The following is a 16,994-nucleotide window of genomic DNA, read 5'->3' on the forward strand; positions in this document are numbered from 1 at the left end:
CTATATAGAATGCAGATTCCAACTACTAGGTGCCAGTTGCTAGACATTTTGTGAAAAAACATAATGGGAACGCACAGCTCCTCACTTTTCTTGTAATCAACTGTAATCCCAAAACATTTTAGAGGGAGCATCCAAACTTTACCATTATGTGGATTGGAATCTATGTACATAATAGAAATAAATTGCTTGAAGCTGGAAGGAGTAAACATCAAAGAAGAAATGGCAGTACTTTAATAATACAATGATGTATGGCTTTGATAACTTCAGCCATTGTTATATTATGTTTTATCATGTCATGTTATATATTATGTTTGGTTAAACCATTTATAGAGCGCAACCATTACCCCAAAGGGTGTTCTGTCGCTAACACCGAGTATTGAAATATAGAAGAATCCCATTATCTGAATGACAAAAGCTGATAGAAAGTCCTAGTTCCTGAAAAGCTAGGTCTTTAAGGCCTTCCTAAATTGTAATTAAGAGGGGATCATCCACAAGATACAGGGGAGCTCACTGGAAAGTTTGACTGCTCTGACTGGAAAAGCTTTACCCAACCCCTCCAGCAGTAGAGCCTCAGTGGAGTGTATTAAAGAATAAGTTCTAAAAACTTTCCTCTTTTTATGGTTTTAATCTGAGCTGGATGATTTGGGGTATTGAATGTCATAAATATACAATCATGCTTCTTCCCCAGATCATGCCAGTTGACTATTTGATGTTGATGAACTGAAATACAACTCCAACCACATAGGGGAAACATACATTTTTTAATAGAGATGCCCAGATCATTATTTCTGAACTCACTATGGTATAATGATGTTTTACAATTATTTGTTTTGACATACATTCTTGCAACTCTCTGTCAAATATGATGTTTAAAAACAATATGAAGACTTATAGGTGAAAGTCTGTTTTCCATGTTCACTGTGTTGAGGTACGATACCAAGTGACACTTTTCCACAGTACTAATAAAGAGAATAGCACATAAAGTACGTAGCTGATTATAAGACAACGGGGGAGTAAGGAGAATGCACACACATGTGGACAAGAGCAAAAACAGTTTCACTTCTAACATCCTTTTTAAACTTTGAATCACTTTATTTATATTAACAAAATACCTTATTAACTTTAACATTTACAGAAGGATTCGAATTAACTTTTACAGAGGAATTCATGTCTCATTAACTACAAACTTTTTAGAATAGAAATGTGTATAGTCAATTGGCAAACAAATGTCACTATTTTTAGAATTTGCTTACATATCCACAGTTGTAAATCACATTTGTGACCTTCAGAGCACTGCAGATAACTAGAGTAAGAATTACCTCACTGAGACACCTGAACTGCAAGTGTTTTGTATCATCAATTAGTGTGTTTAGATTTTTAGACTTCCCTTTCTGGCTTTAGGGCTGTAATGTCCCTTTCTGGATAGTCTTGTACCTTCTGATAGTTCCGCTGCAGGATGGCTCCTTACACGACCCTGCTCTACGACTGGCCTAAAGTTATAATATAAACCAGCACGCAGCAGGTATCTACATCTCTTGATACTGGCACGCGCTGGATTTTTAATGGATGCAGGAAATAAATCCACCTCTACGTCTTCTCGCGGAGGAACATAACCCATGCTTTTCACCTACTTAGCTGATAATTTTCACTGCGTCAGCAATGTCCGCAGCTCAGCTATCAGATTTGGCGACTAAGGAAATCTACACATCCTCAAAATCAATAGCAGTTCTACAAAAGATCTAGATGGTGGGAAGAGGTCGCTGTCATAGTGGCAAAAAAACATTGGTCCTTCCTATATGTGTAGTTTTTTTTATATTTTTAAAAACATACGATGGTCCACAGCAGGTAAATAGTACCCACACTAAGGGCCTCATTAGGATGGCGGGCGGACTTTGCCCGCCCGCCATCCCCATGGTAATATGGACCGCCCGCCTTAAGGGCGGGGGTCCCGTCGCCAGTATTAGGATGTGCCCGCCACAGTGGCGGGGGCATCCTGCTTTTATTCCATTGTGGCAGGCGGTGCACTCAGCACCGCCCGCCACAATGGCAGGAAATCATGCTGTGCACTTCCATGCACAGCATGGCAGGCACCGCGAGGTGCCTGCCATGCTGTGCATGGAACTGCTGGGGGGTACCATAGGTACCCCCATGTGCACTCCCCACCCCCCGGAGTCCCTGGGGGCCTGCAACGGGCCCCCACAGGGATTCTCCGCATGACTTTCTGTGGCGGCATTGCCGCCACGGAAAGGCTTTCAGAGAAGTCCATCCTAATATGGCTGGCGGTGTCTGATAGACACTGCCACCGTATTATTCCTTTTCCGCCCCTGGAGCAAGGTGATCCGCCCCGGAGCAAGGTGATCGGGCTGAAAAGTGGCGGACGGTCTTTCCATCCACCGAGGTCCCCCCCGCCATCCTAATATGGCGGGGGTCTTTAGTGCAACGATGTCGGGCGGATTGCGCCAGCCAGGCTGGCATTGGCTACCGCCAGCCTGGCGGGGGCAATCCGCCGACATCGTAATGAGCACCTAAGTTCCTTTCAAAGGTAATTCAGTGGTCATGTGGAGATTCACAAACCTTTTTTTTTTTAAGCAGAGGCCCAAAGTGTTGGCTGCTGAGTACCTAGGCTGCTTAGTTTTTATTACACCTCATGCATCTTTCTTTCATCACTTTACCTAGCCTGTGTGTCATGGCCCCAGTGCATGGAAGGAAAAAGCCCCCTAAACTGCTGCATGATTTATGAAAGACAGCAATAATCAAGGGTCAGCGGCCCCTCAGGCCTCTGGGCCTTGGTGCCGCTGCACCAATTGAAGCTACGCCCCTAATTCCACACTGACTCTTTATCAGGGGCGGCTCCTCTGCTAAGGGAGAGGAGTGTCGCCACACTTCATTTTAGCAGTGAAATAACAGAAAAATACAATGATAATAACTTGCATTATTATCATTTTATTTTGTCCTGCTGCAGCAGCTTTGCAGGGCAGGCGGGCTACTCTGCCTACAGGAGCAGTGGGAGTGATAAGCACACTGTGTAAGTGCACATGAATGTTTGGGCGGCTGCCTCGGGCCGTTCAAACATTCATGTGCACTTTACATGTTCTCCATGCAGGGGGCATTACAGCCTGTGTGGAGAACATGCCCAGGCTCCCAGTCAGCATCTGAGTGCCGAACCACAGTGCTCAGACCAATCACAACACTGTATTGCAGCGTTGTCATTGGCTATGGGAATGCGCGTTGTGATTGGCTATGGGGAGCCTGGGTGTGCTTCCTGTTCCGGCCAGTGCGAGGGACTACGGAGGAGGGGCGCGTAAGGAAGCAGCGAGAAGGTAAGTTTTAACTTGTTCTCTTCTTTTTTTACACCTGTTTGCCCCCACATCCCAACCCCATCCTGACGCTGCCCCCCTCACCCCTGATGCGGTACTGCCGCCACTGCTCTTTATCTAAATCTCAGTTGTTTTCCATCCACACTTTCGACCTTTGTCACACTTTCCCTACCTTTCTCTTCCATCGCCATCTTTCTCTTCTTTTCTGTCTTTGTCTGTCTTGCTCTGGCTCATTCTGATAATGAAAAATAAATCCTGATCGCTAAATATCATTGCTGGTGCTCACCACTCGCAAACACCAGCAGAAAATAATCACGGCATGTGAAAAAAATGTATACGTGCATAGTCTACTTAAGCATGTGCCTACACTTGCCAATGGGAGCAATGGTGTAAGTTTGGAGCACACAGGAGTACCTAGGGCAAACAATCTATTACACAGAGTTCCCTTGAATACGCCTGGGGCTTTCAACATTTAGGAATTTGTAAAAGCACAAGTCAACGCTGTCTAGATATCCACATTTTTCACAGAGGCAATAAGTGGTGAATAGTCTCTTGTAGCTAAATTGCTAACCCTGAAACAGAACTTAGCTTCGGACAGAAGCAAAAATAGGTGTATGATTCCATGATATATATATGTATATATATATACTCACTGAAAAAAACATAGGTTTCAGGCACGTTATAGTTAGAAATTAGCATTTAAAAAACCTTAGAAATTCACTGAAAAAAACATAGGTTTCAGGGGCGTTATAGTTAGTTGGACATTTCACTCATACAAAACCATAGAAATTCTGCCGTTATAGTTAGCTCAGCTAACTATAACTCATGCCCCTGCAATGCACTGCTGATGACGTCACATATTACATCATCCATTGCATGGTCAGTGACATCCTGATGACATCACTGATGACATCTCAAATTTCATCACAAATTACATCACAGCCTGTATTGCTTTTCCACAAGGGGAGCTGCTAACACGCCGCTCCTCTTGTGGAAAAGCAATCCTGCTTTGCTTCACTGAAGGGTGAGCAGGTTTCCCTGCCCTCACTCCAATGAAGCAAAGAAGAGTTTGCTATGGCAGGGCGGGAGCCGCACAGCTCCCGCCCTGCCTTAGCAAACAGCAGTGTCCCGGGTGTGGGCATCCCGGGACACTGCAGGAGCTGGCCCTGGTGGGTGGCAGTCCCCAGGACCATTGAGGGCTCCAGGAGGGGGGCCACGCGGCCCTCCTCCCAACGTGATTGAAGCCCCGGGGAGGTGGTGGCCCATATTTGGGCTTGGGGGTCCATAACGGACTCCTGAATTTAAATTTACAGTGCCCTGGGGAAGTGGCGGTCCCCGGGGCTGCGGGGGGGGGGCGCATGCCCCCCTTGTTAAATTTAAAAAGCCCCGGGAGGTGGGGGTCCCCGGGGCATGTGTAGGGGATCGTGACCCCCACATATTTTTTTTAATTAAATTAAGAGCCCTGGGGAGGTGGTGGTCCCCGAGGCTGCGGAGGGCTATGTGTCCCCCCCTCTTGCAACTCATAAATAAAGCCCCAGATAGGTGGCAATCCCCCACAACACATTTACTCATGCCCCGGGCTAACCCGGGTGCTTAAATAGAACGAAGAGCGAAGCCTGCGCTTTTTAAAAATTTTATTTTCTTGGCAGGATTCGCCCACCCGTCGCAAATTCTGCCATTTTTTTAATGCTTTTTTGGGCCTTGGGGGTCCTTGTGGGACCCCTTAAGCAGGCCTAGGGGGTCAGGTTGTTTCTATCCTGCCACCTCTTCTAGTTTTTTAACCTTTATTTTACTGTTTTCTTGTGATTCGGTTCTACCGAGTCACAAGATGGCTGCCAACACTTCCTGGTTTGGAGTGTTGGCCGCCAATCAGAGCGAAGCTTATGCCCGGGAGGGTTCGCGAACCCACTGCGGCCACAGATATCGAAACTTTTTCTTTTTCTAATTTCTCAGGAACTACTGAACGGATTTACATCATTTATTAAAAAGGGCTCTTTCTGAACCAAGGGCAACCTTTTTGTCAAATTTGGTGCAATTCGGTTAAGCAGTCCGGGCTGTAGCTTTGTCTAAAGTTTCCTATGGAAAATACCATGGGGAAAATGCGTTTTGGGACACCCCCTTTTTTCTCAGCCCTCGCTTGACGATTCACCTCGAAACTTTCAAGACAGGAGCTGACTGGAGCGCCCCACTAGTTTTGAAAATTTCGCGAAAATTCGTCAACCGGCACCAAAGATAATGGGAAAAGAAAAAATGCTTTTTGAATAGAAACAAGGTCCTAACTATAACTACCTACTGGCGACCGCCAGTAGGTAATATATATATATATATAAAATCTCGCTGAGCCATATTCTTTAAATGTGTATAATTTAAAAAAGCATAAAATAAAAAAGTGCACTTTGAGGTTCAGTATATGACTAGATTACCTGTTTTCCCTCTACATTCTCATTTATATAATCCATTCTCAACCTGACCCGTATATCTTACGGTTCAGTTTACAACACCTTGTGTTTGAGATGTGCCTGCTACATTACAAATGTTGACTTTATAGAGCTCTCCTACTGCATGGAGCTAGATAAAGACCCTCTCAAATACCTGAAATAAAATGTGTCCTCTGCTCCACCAACTAACCGGGCCTTATTTTATTGTATATGTTATTCGGGGATATATAGATGCATACATTCAATAATATTGTGCATAAGGAGGAAAATTCCTCACAGATGCTGTACAATTTATGCTCAAATATAGTATTTGACGAAATTCATAAAACACTTTCCAATTATTCTCAAAAATGACATTCATGGAAAGATGTGTCAAGAGTAAAGTGTTAAAACTATACTTAAAATTTGGTCTGACTGTAACTGCTAATCATAAGAAATGATCAAAGTCTGCTTTGACTAGTAAAGTCAAGGTTGACTGCAGCCACAAAATGGAATCTGCATGAGGCAAGAAAGAAACAGGAGAGCCACAAGTTATATGTTTTAGAAACAGCTTTTCTCCTCTACTAGAATTAATGAAACCTTGCGCCGTGGGTGGAAATACCGTTGATCAGTCACAAATGGATTCAACTGGTTCCAGTTGTGGCTTGCGGTACTGATTCACATAAACACATCAGTGCTTAATTTGTAAAAAAAAAAAAAAGTGCCAGGGCCCCCGTCATTACCACTGTCAGTGTTGTCATTGACAGTACTTATTCAACTACTAACCAGAACACTACTACAAGTGTGACAATTCAGACTATTCTGGGCACCCAAAGATATAAAAATGGCTTGGGCGGCAGGTATTAGTTGTTTTTAATGTACACTGATTTAATAAACAATTGCTTTTCTGCTCATCTCTAACTTATACAAGCAGCGCCACCATGTGGCAACTGTCATAAGTGCCGGTGTTGACAATTTAGTTAAGCCACCAGCTCAAATTAAGCACTGAAGCATATTTGAGTACAGGAAAGTAGTAGTATAGGAGAAATCTGTTACAGACTGCCAACATGTATTGGACTGAAAGTCCAACTCCCTTTCCCTAAAGTGCAATGAGAGCACACTACTTTTCATTTCTACTTGGTGTATTTCAGTATTCCCTGACTTTGCCCCTTTTATTACCACTTTAGGGGCCCGATGTAGGTAAATCTACATTTACCACTTCATAAATACCGAATCATACCGAATCAGTATTTATGAAGTGGTAAATTAGAGGGGGGGAGATGTAGGTATTTCAGATTCGCTAAATACCGAATCTGTAAGATTCGGTATTTACCGATTCTGTAAATACCGATTCGGTATCCCCCATTGCTTCCTATGGGCCTTGAAGCCCATAGGAATCAATGGGCATTACCGAATCGGTAATTACCGATTCGGTAATTACCGATTTGTGCAAGGGTGCAGGGGGTGTCACTTTGACACCCTCCAGCACCCCAAAAAAAGGCATGTGAGCCATGTGGCACACAGACATGCCCTAAGGGCATGTCTGTCTGTTACATGGCATAGGTGTGCATGCACACATGTGCATGCACACCTGGATTCGGTATTTTAACACCCAATTGGATTGGGTGTTAAAATACCGAATCTGAAGGGCCTGTGGGACTGAAAGTAGTCCCACCTACATCCCAAATTAAAAAAATCGGTAAAATTACCGATTCGGTATTTTTGCGATTCGGTAATTTTACCGAATCGGTAAAATACCGAATCGGACAAAAAAAGGTCCCCTACATCTCAGTAGGCCAAATACCGGTCGGAAACGGCCGAAATCGGCCGTTTCCGACCGGTATTTGGTACCTACATCGGGCCCTAGATGTTTTCATACCAATTTTACAAAAAACAAATGAGTACTAGAGGAGCACCACTTTACACACCCAATAATGCCTTTGCGGATAGGCCCCTATGAGTCGCAGGACATTTGACTATTTATATCCAGCAGGAAAAAGGGAAGTAAAAATTGTGTAATAAAAAAATGCTAACTGCAGCCAACATATCCCATTCGTTTTCACACCAATCCTGCTGGCCAAACAAAACGAACTTCAATTATTTCTCAGATGTCCAAAAGCCAGTGCACCAACAACTTAACGAAGTAAATCCCATTGTAATTCACCAATTGCATTTAGCTGTGGGCTTAAGATTCAAAAGTCTAAACTTTAAAAAATAATCTTTTTTTCAGCAAAAACACAAAACCACGATGCCCAATTCACTTTTGAACCATGAGCACACTTGATACGGCAAGGGGCGAGGATGTGGACTAACGGCCAGAGCTGCCGACTTTGAGGCTGGGTTACCAGGTTCCAGCCTCGGCGTTGGCTCAACGTACTGTGATTCTGTGCAAATCACTTAGGACCCGAATCACAGAACTAACTTCACAGAAGTTAGGATTTTGTCTTAAGTTTGTCAAGACAAACCTAAGACAGACTTAAGACAGACTTAAGTTAGGATTTTGTCTTAAGTCTGTCTTAAGTTTGTCAAGACAAATTTAAGACAAAATCCTAACTTCTGTGAATAGCAAAAGTAGTAAGTTTAGAATTTTGCTTAAGTTAGTTCTGTGAATCCGGCCCTATATCTTCCTGTGCCTACCAAAAGTGAATGTGTCCTTGTGTAATGCAACTGGTGCTCATGTAGAGCGATCCAATGCCTTCGGGTCGAGTTTGCGCTATATAAAACTGCAAACAAAACACCTTTGACGGTCTTTGTTAGATCAGGGCTGCAAGTATAGGCCCACATACAAGTCCAGTAAGGACCAGTGCTACACAGACAGCAGCATAAAAATGTTGGCTCTTCCACTGAGACAGTTTTAAGTTTCACCCACAACTGTCCTCCTGGGGTAACCGTTTTGTCAGTAAGTTTCATCGTTGCCAATCCAGCCACGTAGGGTTTTGACCCGCGCTCGTTGTGTTTGGTGGCTGACAGTCTGGGCATCTGCTGCTGGGCGCCGAAAAGAGGCCAAGAGCAGTCTCCAGATAAACCACTGAATAGACATCAGGGAGGACCTTCAGGCACCACCAGACTAGTTCAGATGGCAAACAATGACCAGGAGGTCAAAGGTCATCTGACCCCCTGTCAAACCGTTGAGCCGTCCAGTCACCCAGCCTTCTGGAGCAGAACTGCCAGCGAAAATGGGAGGAATAGATGCAGATGGCATCATGAATACACTTGGCATCTGCTCTTTGAAGGGTGGCAGGAAACATGTGAGGAGTCGGTGGTGGTCCACACACACAGATCTCCCCCACGCCCAGTCTGACTACATCCCACCCCGCCATCAGGGGAGTAGCTCGGTCTGTAAGATTGGGGGCAGGGGGGGGTGTAATCTTCAAATTTTCTGACAATCAGGCTGACATATAATTTTAAATACTTTATACCACAAGCAGGGTGCATGAGAGGGGCCTAGGGGGCTGTGGAAAGGGAGAGGAGTGCGGATTGCTAGGAGCGCTAAGAGAGAAAACACAATGTTTTGTGAAATAAATAATATTTTTGGGGACTTTCAAAACAGAGTGAGAGTGTATTTGTGTTTTTGTCTGTCTGCTTGTAGAAATTCCAGCTGAAATCCGACTGACATCTCACCACCCCGACTGAAAGCACCTGTACCCAACTATTCATCAGAAAATACCCTTATTGGTGGGGTATAACACCCCAAACCCCCCCCTGAAGCTACTCCCCTGCCCGCCATCAAGAACTTACAACCGCTCCTGTAGCCCCCCAAATTCTCTATCCCTTGCAGTACTCTCCATCGCCCCATCTACCAATGCTCTCTTTTTTTATTTTAGCATCACATTTTTACAGTGTTATCTTGCTTTGAAGCTCGTGGCACTGCCATATAAGTGCACATTTCAAGAGAAAAGAGAAAAAAAGTAATGCAGCAACCCGATATATACACTTAAAACACCGCAGAATTGTTCCTAGCTAATATTCACTTTAATTTCATACTAACAAACCTTTTCGAAACGAGACACATATCCACTACACACCACCAAAAATCAACAAACAAAATACACTATCAAAAGACACATATCAACCACACACAGGCAAAGGTCAACAAACAAAATACACCATCAGAAGACACATATCAACCTCACACAACCAAAAGTCAATAAAGAAAATACACGATCAGAAGACACATATCAACCACACACAACCAAAAGTCAACAAACAAAATACACTATCGAAAAATGGTTCTTCCACTTCTGCAAGAGAGTGCGCCTGGATGAAGATCGTGCTAGCGCGCCACAAAACTGGTAGAAAACACATTGAAAATGCCAAGAGAATACCATAACTTAACACAACATATATTTAAATAAAACAACATATAAACATGCTGACAATGCTAATATTTGTACACAATGGGATGGACAGTTTGAACGCCAATGGGCAACACTTGTGTTTTGTATCTCCTTAGCATGGGACATTAGCCAGAATGTGCTATAAAATGGCGGTAGCCAGAAACAGAGGGTTAAACAAAGCCTACTGCTCAGAAAGAGCAGTAACAGGAGAGCCACTGAAATACTGTGATTCTGCAACCGCAGCATTCTCCACATAATTATGCATCTGCCACATAATCTATCATTTGCTACCTTGCTTGCAGATTTCTCCAAAACTTGATTCTAACTTAAATAGATCAAAAGTTACTAAAAAGCCTGTAAATATGGTTCTCCATAATGCCATACCCTTTGAAAAGGTTAAAGGATGCCACTTCAGCTTCTGGTTGCTGTATTCCGATGTTCAATCAGCATTAATGACGTCCGACAGCATTAGTAAGTGTTGAAATTACAACAACAAAAAAAGAAATAATACCGCCATGGATTGTGCTGCATTATGCTGCATAGTTTGTCCTATCTTGCTGCACAATTTTGTAAACTCTGCTGCATATATTTCCCTCCACTGCCACCTAATTCCAGAGGTCCTGGGTAAGAGCTTCAAATAACCTGGGTAAAACTGGAGACCTGAGAAAAAGCTGACGGTGCCATAAGCCCCAAGGCAAGCAAGGAATATAGATCAGGGGGGTAGTGAAAGACAACGGTAGCTGGGTGCTGTCAGCCTCTCGCGCGCCGGGCTCCGGTGCCTCTGCACCTACTGCACAAATGGTAGCCATAGCCTTGGAAGTGACAAAACTAGACGACTATACCCTCCTAGCATCACTTTACATGGAGCTTTGAAACTCAGGAGGGTACCTAAAGAAATATTTGATGTGCCTTAAAGTGCTCAGAATTACCGAAAAGGCAGCATCCGTGCACTATAACGAGTATCTAAATAGAAACTCTATGTAGCGGCCGCGAGGAAACACATCTCGCGATAAAAAAAAGACTTTTCAAGTACATAAGGTAAGTAAACAGTGTCCTCGTGAAAGCGCGCGGCGGGGCCTTGCTCGGCAGAGATGTGGCCATAATGCACAGTGTAATGAAGAACAGTGATGGCTGGGCCGGGCTTTTCTTTTAATTATGAATGATGCCTGGACCGCACGAGCGGAGAGCGCCTGCCAAGGCGAGGCTGCCCTGTGACCATTTCCCACAAGCTGCCACTGTGCTGGGATTGTTGTGCACAGGCGGGCCTGTACTGTAAAATGACAGTACAGAAAAAAATTACAGCAGGAAATGGCAAAGAGTCAGAGGGCATAGGCAGGGCTACTCGAACCGGAACGGTGACGCAGGCCCCAGGGGCGGCTCCTAGGCCTTAGGGGGGTGTCACAACTCTTCAGGGGCCCCAGTCCTCCCAGGGGTCCCCATTCAGCCCAAGGTCAATGGGTGTCTTTGAAATATGAGAAACTCAGGCAACCCACATCACATTCTCCGGAGGGGGGGTCATCATTTTGTGTCATGCCATTGGTTCGAACTAATCAATTCTGAAGCCGCGGCGTTTTCCATTTGATAATTAATTTAACACCCTTGTCACGTCATCTGCCACCTGCTGTGTTATTTGCAGAGTCCACGAAGTATTTCTGCCTCAAACAGTTGAAAAATGGCATCATGCCACATAGTATGCCTTTTCTGGTCAACGTTGTCACTCAACTTGGTTCTTCATTTCCGCATAATTCAAGTGGTTATAGACATGGGGCAGAGTTGAGCTAGAGTGCCCCTTTGGGGTCCTACACCCCCGTTTGATTTCTCCTAATGGAGAGTACTTTAGGTCGCTGAAAATGCAGGGCTCATTTTGTGCCGGTGTTTGAGGGTGGGGGGCACCGGCACTCGTCTTTGGGGATTCTCCAAAATCAGCATTCGGCAGCGGGCGCTTAATAAAATCTTTGGGGCCCTACGCCTTTTTCTTTATTTTTAGAAACGAAGCACTGGGAACATGCACATGAGAACGTTGTGGTTTGGTGGCCAAGTTGCTTACCTTGAAATCAGGAGGTTTGGGTTGGAATCTTGACTTCCACACTCAAATTGTGTGATCGTAGGCGAATCCATGCCTCTACTGGCTTTGCAGAGATGTTTAAATACATGGCCTATTTCAGGTAGAACAAACTCTACCCATTGCAATAACGATTTTCTAGTATATGGGGCAAAGGGAACAGGTCGAGATTGTGCACATATATTGGTGTGGGCTTTCCTGTTAGAGGGCCGGGGTTCTTTCTATTACATCATAGTCACATTCCTCATTCAAGTTTAGGTGTGCCTAGAGGCAATCCAGTTTCCAGATGTGCGCTACACGAGAAAAGACACACTGTGCAGGGTATTTAATGCACGCCGAAGATATGTATGTAGGCGGATTGAAACCCAGATCTTGGCACCTGGCTTGATAATTCCATTTCTCGAAGCACTCGGGCACCCCACCAGGAGTATTCACTTTTCAAATTAAATTTCCATTTTAGCGCACCCGAGGCGGGGGGAGAGCGGCGTTCGCTTCCTCGCTGCAGCCGAGCGCGGAGAGTACACGTGTTCTGACGCTGCCAGGCGCCTGCTGTGGGGGCTTCCAGGCACTCCCGCCGGCCGCTGGAAACATTATCCGACTTCAGATCCAGGTGAAGAGCAGGCAGGTGGGCGTCGAGGCCCACGCGCGCATCCGGTTTGAAAAGGGATGGAAACACATTTGAGAAACTCTTAGCGAGCACAGCTATCAATAGTGCTGCAGGTGCAGTGGCACCGGGAACTGGCAGTCTGGGTGGGTTACTGCACCCCAAGTACCCCAGGCCATGGGGGGTTCATTCTCCTTGTTGGCATTAGGACACCCGATTGCACTGTGGATTTTTCTTAATTTTGTTTCGTGACAATCTCTGAGGAGCAGATGTATTATTTTGGATGCAAGGCAGGGTAGAGGCATGTATTAAAATACTGTGCAGCTGCGTCAACCCTGCGCTGGTGCACAGCCTTTGCACCGTGGTGCAGAAGTGAGTGTGTGCTGTGTTGCATAAGGTTTGTAGAGAATCCATACATTTCCAGTCAAAACCCTATATCTAGGTAAATTCAAAAATATTTCATATATTTTATAGGTGTGTACGATGTAGAGCGCATGCAAAGGGTGGAATGTTTGGGGAAATAAAATCGTTTCTGCTTGTTAGCACCTGCTTAAAAGAGACATTTTCAATGCATAAAAAATATGGGTGCTTGTACTATTACGTTCGAGTCTCCCCTCCTCCAAGTAATGCCACTGTTAGGCAAAGTGGCACAAAGTGTTGCAAAGTAGTAGTTAAAGAGTCCAAAGCACTATTTGCAGCAATAAAAGGGCATCTGTCCAGTGGAAAATGCCTTTTGTGCAGGGAAACTGAGCATAAGAAACTGTGCATGTGTAACCGAGCTAATCTACCTGAAGAAGGCCCTTGTGGGAACGGTGCAAGCCGAAACATTGGGCCATCTTATTGCGAGATAGGCTGCGAAGAGGTTTCGTGACCTAGAATCTTTGGCATCACAGCCAGTCGGGTACCGCAGAGGGTTATTGCACCTGCTGCAGAAATATGTGCACAGGCTGTTAACAGCTAGACCGACCGGCTTTTGCCTGTCAGAGGCAGGCATAAAGAGAACCATCCAATTCAGTAAATCCGGCACCTGTTACCTCCAGTGCTACGAAGCTGCAGCACTATGCTATTACTACGTAATGTTATATAATTCGAAATGCAGATAGGACTCGCAAGGTGGCTCAGTGAGTTAAAGCACTTGCTGCTGAGGTGTGTGTGATCTGCATGTCATGAGTGGAAATCCGGACAGGTCAAAGTCAGACTTTCATCCTTAGGAGCGCGATAGCTCAAGCCTCGTTAAACTGGGTATTGGTAACATCTTTTATTTACAACTCTGAAAACTGCACTACAATGTGCTGTTAAAGGACATATTATGAACAACGTGCGGGATTGAAGCCGGCTAGCAGGAATATCACACAGCGTATCCTGCAGGGGGTGTGTCTACCCTCCTCTCGGGCCGGTCCCACGACCATGCTGCTCTGAACGGCGACCGGCCTAATAAGGAAAGCTCACAGAAGCTGGACGCTCACAGTGTAAACGCACCCTCCATCTGCCTTCCTCGTGAAGCACAGACTCCAGTATCGCTTCCTTCATATTGGGACCCAGCGCCCTTCTTGTTCGCAGTCTCTGGGGTTCTTGGCACATTACCCTGCATCTGCGTTTAATATAAATAAAATAAATAAGCCATCCAGGTCTCCGCGTCGGGTTGGCGCTAAGCAGGGGAACTTTACTTTCCCAGAAAAATGCCCCGGCCCTCGGCGGTGTGAAACAAAACACAGCGCCCCGAGAGCACCATCAATGAGGAACAACACCCCGAGCCAAGAATAATCACAGAGACTACTGTTTAAAGAGAACACACTCGGTGGTCTGTCCGCCAGTCTGCGTGTCTGTCTGTCTATCTATACTAAGCCACCTAAGTGCATCCATCTATCTATCTTTCTATCTATCTATCTATCTATCTATCTATCTATCTATCTATCTATCTATCTATCTATCTATCTATCTATCTTTCTATCTATACTAATTCATTTAAGCACATCTATCTATCACCATTCAAGAGTTCTATCTATCTATCTATCTATCTATCTATCTATCTATCTATCTATTTATCTATCTATCTATCTATCTATCTATCTATACTAAGCCATTCAAGCGCATCTATCTATCTATCTCTCTCTCTCTCTCTCTCTCTCTCTCTCTCTCTCTCTCTCTCTCTCTCTCTATCTATCTCTCTCTCTCTATCTATCTATCTATCTATCTATCTATCTATCTATCTATCTATCTATCTATCTATCGTCTGTCTGTCTGTCTATCCATCTATCTATGGATGCACTCTGTTAGTTATTTCTCTGCCTCCTTTAAAGTACGCATTGAAAAGACAGTGCCCGCTAGAAAGTATTCCCACACATAAAGCAGGCTTCCTTACCCCGTCGGTGAAGGCAGAGCCAGGCGCTGCCGGCATGGTCCTGTCCCCAAAGTGGCTTCGGTCACATCCAGCCCCACGGCCGGTCCTGTGACGGGCTGCGGTGACGGTGCTGCTCCTGCTCTCAGATGCGGGTGATGTGGGGGTGCTGCCGCACTCGTGGCTCGCCCTCCCTGAGGTGATGGTGCTGTGGGGGTGTTACCAGTGACCACTCTCGGGGGTCAGCTGAGAGGAGCGCGCTGTGGCGCCGGGGCAGCGGCGGGGTCCCTGCCTCTCAGCCCGGTCCTCCGCTGAGGATACTGGTCCGACAGTGCAGCTCCGACAGTGCCTTCCTCCCTCGCCCTCAGTCCGGCCCTCTGATGAGGGTGCTGTGGCCCCCGCTCCCCCAGCCCAGCCTGCTCCGCTGGCGGTACTGCGGTCTCATTCAGCTCCCTTCTCCCCGGCTGGTGGTGCCCAGGTCCCGGCTGCCTCTCTCGGTCCGGCCCGGTGATGCGCTCCCTCCCGCTCCTCGGACCCTGGTTCCGGAGAGCTCGGTGCGCGCCTCACCTTCAGTTCAGCATCCCGGCGCGCCTTCCCTCTGCACACAAACTCAGAGCGCCTAGCGCCTGCACTGCCTCCCTGCTCTCTAGCGCCTGCAATGCGCGCCGCCCCCAGAGGAGGGACCGAGGCGCTCGCTGCCTGCAGAGCCCGGCGAGCGGCTGCTGAGCGCTGGAGGGGGAGCTTAGCTTACCAGTGATGCTGCTTCCACGGGGGAGCTTTTTAACCCCTGGCTGAGTGCGGTTTCCCATTTCAAAACAAACGATTGCGGGAGCTGTTGGTTTAAAAGTTGGTACGTCTCCCGGAGCGCCCGCCCTTGACCCCTCCCGGTGCTGCTGACGGATGCCTGCGGCCCGGGAGGGGGAGAGCTGGCCGGTGGCCGCTCCTGCACTTGTTCAAAGTGCGGCCTTACCGGGCGAACCTTTTTTTTAAAATGTATTTTATTTAATGCGATTTTATATAGCGCGAACATTACCCGAAGGTGTAGGAGGCTTTACAAAATAACTAGTTGCAATACATAAGGACTTAGGTTTACATTAGTTACATATAAGATACAAACAGAGAAAATTGCTAAAGTACAAGGTGTAAAGTTACACAAGGAAGAGATACAAACAGAAAAAATTGCAAATGTACAAGGTGTAAAGTCACTCAAGGAAGAGATACAAATGGATAAACTCTAAGAATCACATAGGAATGGCAGTCCGTGGAATATGTCAGGGTTTTTTTCAGTATCATGTACCTATTAGAAAGCGCCTACCTACTGCTTTTCTACCGCTTCAAGGTGAGCAGAGGGCGCATTCTTTGGATGTTCTCTCCATGTGCCATATACCAAAGGCGCCCACTGTTTTTTTGCAATACCACCCATTGAATGTTTCTTTAGTTCACTCTTACAGGTGCCCTTTCACGCCTTTCTTTTCCCTCTGTCATTATTTTCCTGTGTTTTTGTTCTCCCTTCTCTGCCTTTCTTTCTCTTGCTCTAGATCAAATTTTAATGATAATCAATACATTCTGTAACTGCAGCACACGATGGACGGAATGCTGAATGATTCAAACATTTTCTCCACCAGTCAAAATAAATTCGTGTCCCCAAACGAGTGGAGGCTCCTGGTACTGGCAATCACCGGCACAAATTAAGCACCGTATTTGCACCGAATCATAGCTCACTGTAAGTTTTCATTTTAATACATTTTGCTGACAGTCATTCAAAAACCAAAACAACCTGTACATAAGAAGTCCCAACCAATATTATCCACTTAAAAGTAATTGTTTATTCGGTTTTGTGTAGCACCAACACGTTCCCTTACAACGTCCTAGGCGCACAAAGTAGGCGCTGATTATCAGATCGTTTTGTAGCAGTTACA

General features: G+C 45.7%; 1 protein-coding gene across 6 annotated transcripts in view; it reads right to left on the reverse strand.

Moving 5' to 3' along the window:
* SULF2 (sulfatase 2) overlaps positions 1 to 15,897 on the reverse strand; it is a 432,620-nt gene extending 416,723 nt beyond the window's left edge. For 2 of the 6 annotated variants that reach the window (XM_086932614.1, XM_086932611.1), the window contains exon 1: positions 15,827 to 15,897. The gene's annotated coding sequence lies outside the window, so the exon portion shown is untranslated. Of the gene's footprint in view, positions 1 to 15,099 lie in introns of all 6 variants that reach the window. The other 4 variants (XM_086932613.1, XM_086932610.1, XM_086932612.1 and 1 more) reach the window with 3 other exon arrangements.
* Positions 15,898 to 16,994: the final 1,097 nt, after the last annotated feature.

This window comes from Lissotriton vulgaris, chromosome 7, assembly GCF_964263255.1.
Source record: "Lissotriton vulgaris chromosome 7, aLisVul1.2, whole genome shotgun sequence".
In the NCBI taxonomy this organism is placed as follows: Eukaryota; Metazoa; Chordata; class Amphibia; order Caudata; family Salamandridae; genus Lissotriton; species Lissotriton vulgaris.